At 43.9% G+C, this 11,686-nt stretch overlaps 1 pseudogene; it reads left to right on the plus strand.

Moving 5' to 3' along the window:
• Positions 1–7,519: 7,519 nt before the first annotated feature.
• On the plus strand, positions 7,520–8,162 carry LOC128054213 (clathrin light chain A-like; annotated as a pseudogene).
• Positions 8,163–11,686: the final 3,524 nt, after the last annotated feature.

Here is an 11,686-nt window from a genome sequence, read left to right on the forward strand (position 1 = left end):
CAGTGGAATATTTATGACACCTACGGTGACCTCTGCAGAAGTGTGGAAAAGCAAATGCGGTGTAATGTGATAGTCAGTAACAGGGCTCAGCTGATATGAATCAGTCCCCATCCCATGACTTGGCTCAGCATGTCTATAAATGAACATTTGGTAAGTAAGTGTACAAAGTACAACAAGAAATAGACCTGAGAAAGCAACTATTTCCCAAAATGCATTTGCCACAGAAACTGGCTAGCATTTCACCCTTTTCTTTTTTTCCTTAGGAAAACTACATTTCCCGGCCTCCTTAGCAGTTAGGTGAGGTCATGTGATTGAGTTCTGACCAATGGGATGCGGTCAAAAGGGATGCCACCACTTCCAGGCCTGGTCCACTACACCCTCTCAAGCACAACCCCTCCTTCCTCTTCTTCTGTCTTCACGCGATATTCTGAGGACCTAAAAGACGGAAGGATTTGGGGTCTTTGAATTTGCTACTTGGAGAACTGCCTTGAGGAACAGTTTCATCAAGGGACAATTCATGCAGGACATTTGTTGAAAAGGCAGTAAATTTGTATTGGATGAGGCCACTGAGATTTTGGAACTGTCTGATGGAGCAGCTAGCCTACCCTAACACAGTGGGTATTCAGTATGTATTTGTGAACACATGGCTGAATGAATGCTAATTGGAAGGGATGGTCTATTTCACTCTGCTCAAAGTTGGCAGTGCTAGCAGGAAGCTTGAGAAAAGTGGGGTTTTGACAATAGCTAAAGGGAAAGGTGAAATGACATGAATAACCAATTTCATTTCACTCCCAGGGTCGCCCAAGGCCAAACCTGCTATCACTCTATAAGCAAGGCCTGTATTATTTAAATTTCCCCTGCAGAAATATGAGCCCGTTTTGCTCTATCTTATCCCTGACAAAAGTGGAAAAGGTTTGGCTTCCTGCCTGCATAAAATTACCTCTCATACACTTCATAGTTATTGTTAAGTCACCCTCTCAGCACTCCTAAATTCTCATTTCATTTCATAAGTTAATATGGAAACTAGTTTTGCAGTTTCAGCCCTTTGGAAAATTCTCTTTGCAAGAGAATCAGTGGCTGAGGTTAAATTTACATGGAGTGTTTTTTGTTTTTTTTTTTCCAGAGTTGGTTGGCTGATCTTTCTCTTCTTCTTGACTCCTCCCTGAAGGAAGGAGGCTGAGGCACACGACAGCCTAGAGATTTTCAAATGGAAATACAGAGCTTCGAATAATAGAACTATTAGACACTAGCTTTGCGCTTGTCACTTTACACTCTTGCTCTTACTTGATTCTGGCAACAATCCTATAAATAAATCTTATTATTCCCATTTAACAGATGGGAAAACTGAGGCAGAAATACATAGATGAATTCATGGACAAACGATCACACAGCTGATATGTTGTGGGAACATACAAATGTTCCCACATTTGAACAAAATGAAGCCAGTGCTGTTCATTTTCACTATAATATGTTGTTCTGGTGCCACAAGGAGGTCATTTACTATTATGGTGTCCCCTCTTTCCTCCAAAAAAGATAAAGTCCTAACCCCAATACCTAAGCATATGAGCTTATTTAGAAATAGTATCTTTTGCAGACAGTCAAGTTCAGATCAAGTTAGGGTTTGAGGAAGGGTGTTAATCCAATATGACTGGCATCATAAAAAGGGGGAATTTGGACACAGATATGTACACAGGGAAGATCACGTGAAGACAGAGTGAAAGACATCTGTAACCAAGGGAATCCAGAGGTGACCAGAAGCTAGGCGAGAAGGATGGAGAAGATTCTCTGTCACAGCTCTCAGAAAGGAAAAGCCCTGAATTCAAACTTCTAACCTCCAGAACCATGAGACAATACATTTCTGTTGTTAAGCCACCGATTGGTGGTCCTTGGTTGCAGCAGCCCCAGGAAACTCATGCACTGAACAAGGGTATCTTGGAATCTCAGTGTTCTCATCTGCACAGAAGGAAGGTGAGCGATGTCTAGTTTAGGAAGTTTCGGGGTCTGTTGAATGAGATGATGCACGTGCTGCACCAAGAAGGGAGCAGTGTACCAAGCGCACTCAAAGGGCTCAGTCAACAGCAGCGGTTATTAGTAACATTGAGAGTGAAAGACACTCACTTGTGTTCTCCTCTGCAACTCCATGGACAGTAGTCCACCAGGCTCCTCTGTCCATGGGATTTCCCAGCCAAGAATACTGCAGTGGGTAGGCATTCCCTTCTTCTGGGGATCTGCCCAACCCAGGGATCAAACCTGAGTCTCCTGCATTGCAGGCAAATTCTTTACTGTCTGAGCCACCAGGGAAGCCCAATTATTGTGTATGAAAAAACTCTCCCTGTGACATTGCAGAAAAGCCACCAATGGTTTGTCCCCACCCCTTAATCACTCATGACTGAACAACTAACACTTCATTAATTATTTAACAAAATGAGTAGAAAGTCATTTATCTCACATGTTTGCATGAGGAATTAAAAGAAAGCATCTAAGTTAAAGTTATTACTATGGTGTCTCTTTCTGTTCAGCTGCAGGGACATGATTATTTGCCCACATGGTCTTATCTCTTGCTGATGAAGTGTTTATGAAGCTGTGACCCATGTGTCCTCTCTCTAAGCAGGATTTCAGTCTCACAGACACAGTCCAACAACCAAAAGCCACTTTCAGTATAACCCAAGTCCTTTAAACGTGTTTCTCCAGCGCAGTGCAGCAGCACCTTTCCAAGGTCCCCCTCTGTTCCCACATTCTGCAGCCCGCTCCTTAGCTTCCAGCTCCCAGTTTCTCCAAAAAGCACCATCTTCTGCCCTCATCCACTTATTCTGTCTCCCTAGTGTCTCTTCCTCCCCGTCCATATTCTGTGTTCCTGTCCCTACTCTGACCATGAATGATAGAAGTTAAATCATGAGGCAAAGATGAAAGAAGGCAGGGTACCACCACTCTCTCTAGTGGCAGGGGAAGATGAAACTCTGAGAGCGCCTGTGGCTTCATCATTCTTTGTCTCGTTACAAGGAGTGCATCCCCGTCAAGCCATGCAATGAGGTAGGGCTAATTTGATGAAAGGACAGTGTCAAAAGTACAGTCAATATGATCTGAATTTAAATTCTATATCTGGAAAATGCTAGCTTGGCATGGTACTTACTTTCTCTGAACCTCTGAATGCTTATCTGCAAAATGAGGTTACAAATGCACATTTCACAGGATATGCTGAGGATTAGATGAGATCACAAATGTGAATCACTTGGCCAGAGCAGACACATGCTTGCTGTTAATAATAGCTACCAATTTATGAAACAAGCTTGATTCAGAGGATAACAGTAGCATGCAAATTTAGTTTTATTGGTGGCATCCCTTTAAATATATCTTTTAAGGTAAGTTCTCTTTCTTCCCCTGGAAGAAATTCAGGATGGGCTCCAAGATTTTTTCTGGTCATTCTTAGATAATAAAATCCCTTCAATCAATCCGATTGCCCAAACAACCTGATCACAGTGGTTTAAATGTCTAGCCCAGTGCATGGATCATAATTTTTCCCTCTTCTCTGGCAGGCTAGCTACTTACAGGGAGAATAATAACTTAGGTACCCTTTCTCCTGTCTGCTCTACGCATTCATCCTCTCCAGCCTTGCTGATCTAGGCTCTGCTCCACAAGGGCTGGAGCTGCTGGAGGAGGAAGGAGGAAGATACGTTTGATTTGCTTAGCAAAGGAATGCTTTGATTGGTGTTGCAAATGGACTCTTAGATGGCAGTTCTTCAGAGGTCCTCCCACTCTTGTTGCTGGGAACAGCAATCTCATTGTCCAAAGACCTCTCAAGACCTTCCCGTTCCTAGAGATAAAGCCAAGAAACCAGAGCATAGCCTTCAAGAATCCAATGGGTGGCCCCATACCACACTTCCAGGCTTACCTCCTGCCCATTCTTCCAGCTCCCATCACGTGGTGTCCATTGCAGCCTCATGAAACCTCCAGCTCTTCCCAGAACAGATCAGGCTCTTTTACACACTCCAGGCTATGTATTTGTAAAGGCAAATCCCTCCTCCTAGAACCCATGTCTCTTTCCTATTTCTGGCAAAGGGCAGCCCGTCTGTGAAGACATCAACTAAAACACTGTATAATGGGGTTTCCCTGGTGGCTCAGTGGTAAAGAATCCTCATGACAATGCAGGAGACATGGGTTCAATCCCTCGTCCAGGAAGATCCCATATGCCATGCAGCAAAAGCCACCACAACTATTGACACTGTGCTCTAGAGCCCAAGGACCACAGCTGCTAAGCCCAAGTGCCATAAAAAGGAATCCCATGTGCCCTAGAGCCCACGCTCTGCAGCAAGAGAAGCACCACGAGAAGCCCGTGCAGCATCAAAGCCCACAGAGCAACAAAGACCCAGCACAGCCGAAAACAAACAAATAAATAACATTAAAACAGCTTGACGAAGGAGCCCTGCCACCTAAGTGAGGCAATACATAAATTAATCAATACTGTTAGGGCAGCCAGCTAGCCATTTGAGGGAAAACACTTGATGCAAATTTTCTACCTCAGTATTTAATTGTGGAGTGTTGTTTTTCTTTGATGACTAGTGAGGCTGAATATATATTCATTGTTGGGTTTTCATTTTTGTGACTTGCTTCCTTTTCGAATCAAACTTGACTATTCATTGATTTCTTATTGATTGGTAAGAGGATTTTGAACACTGAGGACATTAGTATTCTGTATCTGTTATGTATGGTGCAGACCCCTGCCCCACCTCCATCTGTGCACTTTCATTTTAATTTTGTTCATGGTGTTTAATAAATTAAAATCTTAAACTTTTATGTCTAAACTTTTTTTTCACCTTTATATAACATTTTCTTTTTTTTTTAATTTTTATTTTTACTTTATTTTACTTTACAATACTGTATTGGTTTTGCCATACATTGACATGTCTAAACTTTTATATCTATTAATCTTTTCCTTCATGACTTCTGATTTTGCTGTAATGCTTGGAAAGTCTTTATCCAACTCATGGCTATATGAATATTCTTCTAAATTCTCATCTTATGCATTAATTATTTGCTTCCTCCCCAGTTTTATGGAGACATAATTGATACGTAATACTGTGTAAGTTTAAGTATACAATGTAATCATTTGATAAATGTACATATTTTGAAATGATTACCACAATAAGGTTAGCTAACATTCATTATCTCACATAGCCTTTTTTCTTGTGATGAGAACTTTAAAGATCTACTCTCTTAGCCATTTTCAAATCTACAATAGAGTACTGTTAACCAGTCCATTCTGAAGGAGATCAGCCCTGGGATTTCTTTGGAAGGAATGATGCTAAAGCTGAAACTCCAGTACTTTGGCCACCTCATGAGAAGAGTTGACTCACTGGAAAAGATTCTGATGCTGGGAGGGGTTGGGGGCAGGAGGAGAAGGGGACGACAGAGGATGAGATGGCTGGATGGCATCACGGACTTGATGGACGTGAGTCTGAGTGAACTCCGGGAGATGGTAATGGACAGGGAGGCCTGGCGTGCTGCGATTCATGGCGTCGCAAAGAGTCAGACATGACTGAGCGACTGAACTGAACTGAACTGAACTGTAGTCACCATGATGTATATTACATCCCCAGAACTTATTTATCTCATAGATTGAAGTTTGTACTTTTTGGCTCCCTTCACTCCTTTACCACACCTTTCACCCTCTGCCCTTGCCAATTACCAATCTGTTTTCTGTTTCTATGAATTCATTTTTTAAAGATTATGCTTATAAGTGAGATCATACATTCTATGTCTTTCTCTGTCTGACTTATTTTACTTAGCATAATGCTCTCAAGGTCCATCCTTGTTGCAAATGGTGGTGTTTCCTTCTTTTTATGACTGAGTAATATTCCTGTGTTACATTTCCTTCATCTATTCATCTGTTGATGGACACTTAGGTTGTTTCCATATCTTGGCTGTTGCGAATGATGCTGCAATGAACATGATAGTACCAAGATACCGTCTAGACGGTGTTTCTATTGTATCCAAAGGCAGGATGCCTTGATCAAATGGTAGCCCTATTTTTTAATTTTCAAAGAACTTCCTTAGTACTTTTCATAGTGGCTATACCATAATTATTTCCTTTAATTATTTAACTCTTCAGAGATAAAAGGACCTAAGCAACACTAAACTCTGCCAAAAAAATCATCCCCACTGTACCCAGCAGCCCCAGCATGTCAGCAGAAGACCCCAGTAGCCAACAGGATAAAACAGACCAAATAATGGTACCCTGGAGACCTGCTTCATCATAGTCAGGTGGGAAATTGTAAAACATGAGCTGTCCTTCCTTCTCCAAATCCCTGCCCCCTGTCCCAGTCCCAGGAAGATTAGATCCAAAGATAGGAAGAGAATGGGATGTCCCAGAGGCAGACTGCTTGCACTTCCTCAACCCCACATAGCAACAGAAGACAAATCAAAAGAACAGACTATCCCTCCATCCTCATCTTGAGGGCCTCAAGTCACAGGCCTGGCATAAGTTGAAAGTGGGAGATAATTTTGAATCAGACACTACATTAGAGTTTGAATAGACTGTAATATGTAACTACAATTACAGGGAAATTATGTCATCTGTTCAAAGTCTCTTCAAAGGATCTGATCTCCATCAACAGAGAGGGACTTTGAGCATGTTTCAAAGGTGACATCATTTCATTTGTGTCCCTCCTCTAATCGATAACACTTTTTAAAAAGAGGGTACAATGCAAAATAGCTAAAGAGTTCCAGACTTTACATGCACATCCAAAACCATCCACAAGAAAAGGGGGATTTTTACAGCTCTTCAGTGATTAAACCAAAATACCAAGCTTCACTCTAGTTATACTAACTTGATTAGGCCTGAAACAACCAGCGTTGCCAAGACAAAACTCTATCCAGCTCCCTCCTCCAGCTTGGCTTTGAGAGCAAGCACGAGCACAGTGGCCACTGCCAGACGTGGGGTCTGCCAGTCAGATGGTGTGTCTATTAAAAAGCAGAGACATTACTTTGCCAACAAAGGTCTGTCTAGTCAGAGCTATGGTTTTTCCATAGTCATGTATGGATGTGAGAGTTGGACTATAAAGAAGACTGAGTGCTGAAGAATTGATGCTTTTGAACAGTGAAGTTGGAGAAGACTCTTGCAAGCCCATTGGACTGCAAGGAGATCCAACCAGTCAATCCTAAAGGAAATCAGTCCTGAATATTCATTGGAAGGACTGATGCTGAAGCTGAAGTGCCAATACTTTGGCCACCTGTTGGGAAGAACTGGCTCATTGGAAAAGGCCCTGATGCTGGGAAAGATTGAAGGAGGGAGGAGAAGGGGATGACAGAGGATGAGATGGTTGGATGGCATCACTGACTCAATGGACATAAGTTTGAGCAAGCTCCAGGAGTTGGTGATGGATAGGGAGGTCTGGCGTGCTGCAGTCCCTGGAGTCACAGAGTCAGACACGACTGAGCGACTGAACTGAACTGAACTGAACTGAAAGTTGGTGCTGGTCGGTTGGTGTGTCTCTGAAAAGTCTGTGCCATTGAACCTCCTGCCATGGCTGAGTAAGATCCATCCAGCGCCCCCTCTGGTGGTCCCACCCTGGGGAACCGAGGGGCTGGAGAAGAGGACCCTGCCACAGCCTTCTTGGCATAGAAGGGAAGTGAGATTACAGGCACTGAGAACGACAAGGCCTTCACCATCCTGGAGGGCGGAGCCCCGGGACCCGGAGTGGGTTGGGGGGGTGGCAGTTGAGATGCTGATGATGGAGGGATGAATGTCAAATACTACCAGGAGACTACTGGGCCGACAGACAGTTACGCAGCTACTTCACAAGTGGATCTATTGCACCCAGACAGAATGCGAAAGTATCCTGTAAAGGGAGAGAAGAGCAAAAGGAATGCTTGGAAGCCCTTGATGCCAGTTCTTAGAAGCAGGAAGCAGAGTGGAAAGAAAAAGCAATTGAGGAGCTGGACAAGCGGCATGTGAGGCAGGCTGGCAGCTCCAAAACACAAAAGCCAACAACAGGGCAGCAGCAGAAGCCTTTGCACATGACATTGAGGAGTTGTCCCCAGGTACTGAGTGAGAACGGGCGGCCCAGCTGTGTGACTTTAACCCGAAGTCCAGCAAGCAGGCCAAAGACATCTCCTGCAGGCATTCTGTCCTCATCTCCCTCGAGCGGGGCCCCCTGGTGCAGTGAAGAGCCACAGGTCTACCGTATCTTAATCCCACTCAGTGAAGCTCTTCACGGTAATTGCATTAATTATGCTGAGTTGTTTTGGACCAAACCTTTTGTCTTTAGAGATGATCATTCTTTGTGATCGCACGTTTCCTTCAACTGTGTTCTCCCTGGCATTCAAAGAGGAGGGGAGGTGGTGGCAGAGGAAGGGAGGGAGGCCTCCCAAGGGCAGCCTCAACCTATGCATTTGTGCCTTATTTTGAGAATAAATTTGTTTCAAACAATTAAAAAATAAATAAATAAACAACTCTGACCTGATTGGCTTAAGCTGGGTTTCTACCATCTCTGAGCCAATCACTGAAATGGAGCAGATGTCTCTAGTCCAGTAAGAATTCACCCCTGGAGAAAGTGAAGAAAATGAAAGTCACTCAGTGGTGTCCGACTCTTTGCGACCCCATGGACTGTACAATCCATGTAATTCTCCGGGCCAGAATACTGGAGTGGGTAGCCATTGCCTTCTCCAGGGTATCTTCCCAACCCAGGGATCGAACCCAGGTCCCCCTCATTGCAGAGGGATCCTTCACCAGCTGAGCCACCAGGGAAGCCCCTGGCGAAGGGGAGGGCTAACGGGGAATAGAAGAGACAATAAATAGAATTCCTCCCTAACCTATCCCTCTGGTCAGTGAGGTCTCTTGGCCCTCCCTATTTCATTTTCACTCAGTTTGAGGCCTGGAGCACAGTGTAATTCTAGCTGAAATCATGTTTAGGAAGCTGTTTGTTTAACCAGCAGGGGGGCCAGCTATTACAAGCTAACAACCCAAAGAAACATTTTCTTTCCCCATTGAAATCCAAAAACCCTGCCAAAGGAAGCTTGGCTGGGTGCCTAGGCCTTTCTCCCCAGCTCAGCCCCACTCTCTACAGGCGGCAGGGTCCCGCACTAAGTGATAACTCACATTTGTAAACTACTTTGCAATTTGCAAAGGGCTTTCACATCCATTATGCCATTTAATCAACAAGGGGTGCTGGGGGAGGATGCTGGTTTGGATGCTGCTCTCAGGATTTCATAAGCATGCTATATTTAGGAGTGGAAAGGAGGAATTATGCATGAGGCTCTGAGGCTAGTGCGGCGTGTGTAGTTGGAGGGCCACAAAGGGGCATTAGAGTTTCTGTCTCCCCTCCGCCTTTTGTTAACTGACTCCATTCCTTTGAAGTACTCAGTATCCCTTACTGAATATGGTTTTAGGTCTTAGTGATTTGTTACCCAAGATGTGTGCCCTGGCTGTAAACATGGCCCCTGACCTAAGGAAGACGAATATGAATTTGCATGAGAATCACACACAAAAAGGGGGCATTCTGATGATGCTTGACCTTGCTTCTTTATAATCTAGTTTTCTCCGTGAGCTTTCTGTCTTTAAATTGAATGAATAAGACATTGTGAGTACAACAGGCATGGTACTGAAGAATCCCCAGACGTCCTCTGAAGGAAAAGCCTAGGGATAAAAAGCACACATTGGAGATAAGAATGGAAGGGAGACAGAACCAAGCAACAGAGACCTACAGATACTAAATAACTCATTCAGTTGCTCAGTTGAATCCGACTCTTTGCAACCCCATGGACTGTAGAATGCCCTGTCCTTCAACATCTCCCAGAGTTTGCTCAAACTCATGTCCATTGAATCGGTGATGCCATCCAACCAACTTGTCATCTATCATCCCCTTCTCTTCCTGTCTTCAATCTTTCCCATATCAGTATCTTTTCTAATGAGTCAGTTCTTCACATCAGGTGGCCAAAATATTGGAGCTTCAGCTTTAGCATAGGTCCTTCCAATGAATATGCAGGACTGGTTTCCTTTAGGATTGACTGGTTGGGTCTCCTGGCAGTCCAAGGGACTCTCAAGAGTCTTCTCCAACACCACAGTTCAAAAGCATCAGTTCTTCAGCACTCAGCCTTCTTTATGGTCCAACTCTCACATCCATACATGACTACTGGGAAAACCATAGCTTTGACTAGACAGACCTTTGTTTGCAAAGTAATGTCTCTGCTCTCCTTAATACAATATCTAGGTTTCTCATAGCTTTTCTTCCAAGGAGCAAGCATCTTTTAATGTCATGGCTGCAGTCACCATCTGCAGTGATTTTGGAGCGCCCCCCCCCCCAAATAAAGTCTGTCTCTGTTTCCATTGTTTCCCCATCTATTTGCCATGAAGTGATGGGACCAGATGCCATGATCTTCATGTTTTGAACACTGAGTTTTAAGCCAGCTTTTTCACTCTCCTCTTTCACCTGAAACAAGAGGCTCTTTAGTTCCTCTTCACTTTCTGCCATAAGTGTGGTGTCATCTGCATATCTGAGGTTACTGATATTTCTCCCGGCAATCTTGATTCCAGCTTGTGCGTCATCTAACCCAGCATTTCACATGTTTTATTCCGCACATAAATTAAATATACAGCCTTGACATACTCCTTTCCCAATTTGGAACCAGTCTGTTGTTCCATGTCCAGTTCTAACTGTTGCTTCTTGACCTGCATACAGGTTTCACAGAAGGAAGGTAAGGGTAATCTGGTATTCCCATCTCTTTAAGAATTTTCCACATTTTGTTATGATCCACACAGTCAGAGGTTTTAGTGTAATCAATGAAGCAGATGCTTTCCTGGAACTCTTGCTTTTTCTATGATCCAGTGGATGTTGACAATTTGATCTCTGGTTCCTCTGCTTTTTCTGAATCTAGCTTGAACATCTAGAAGTTCTTGGTTCATGTACTGTTGAAGCCTCAGTTCAGTTCAGTCGCTCAGTCGTGTCCGACTCTTTGCGACCCCATGAATCGCAGCACGCCAGGCCTCCCTGTCCATCACCACCTCCCGGAGTTCACTCAGACTCACGTCCATCGAGTTTGTGATGCCATCCAGCCATCTCATCCTCTGTCGTCCCCTTCTCCTCCTGCCCCCAATCCCTCCCAGCATCAGAGTCTTTTCCAATGAGTCAGCTCTTCGCATGAGGTGGCCAAAGTATTGGAGTTTCAGCTTTAGCATCATTCCTTCCAAAGAAATCCCAGGGTTAATCTCCTTCAGAATGGACTGGTTGTATCTCCTTGCAGTCCAAGGGGCTCTCAAGAGTCTTCTCCAACACCACAGTTTTTGAGCATTACTTTGCTAGAATGTGAAATGAAAGCAATTGTGCAGTAGAACATTCTTTGACACTACCCTTCTTTGGGTTTGGAATGGAAACTGATCTTTTCCAGTCCTGTGGCCACTGCTGAGTTTTACAAATTTGCTGGCATATTGAGTGCAGCAATTTAATAGCAGCATCTTTTAGGATTTGAAATAGCTCAGCTGGAATTCCATCACTGCCACTAGCTTTGTTAGAAGTGATGCTTCCTAAGGCCCACTTGACTTCATACTCCAGGATATCTGGCTCCAGGTGAGTGATCACATCATCGTGGTTATCTGGGTCATGAAGATCTTTTTTGTACAGTTCTTCTGTGTATTCTTGCCACCTCCTCTTAATCTCTTCTGCTTCTGTTAGGTCCATACCATTTCTGCCCTTTA

This window comes from Budorcas taxicolor, chromosome 10 (assembly GCF_023091745.1).
Source record: "Budorcas taxicolor isolate Tak-1 chromosome 10, Takin1.1, whole genome shotgun sequence".
In the NCBI taxonomy this organism is placed as follows: domain Eukaryota; kingdom Metazoa; phylum Chordata; class Mammalia; order Artiodactyla; family Bovidae; genus Budorcas; species Budorcas taxicolor.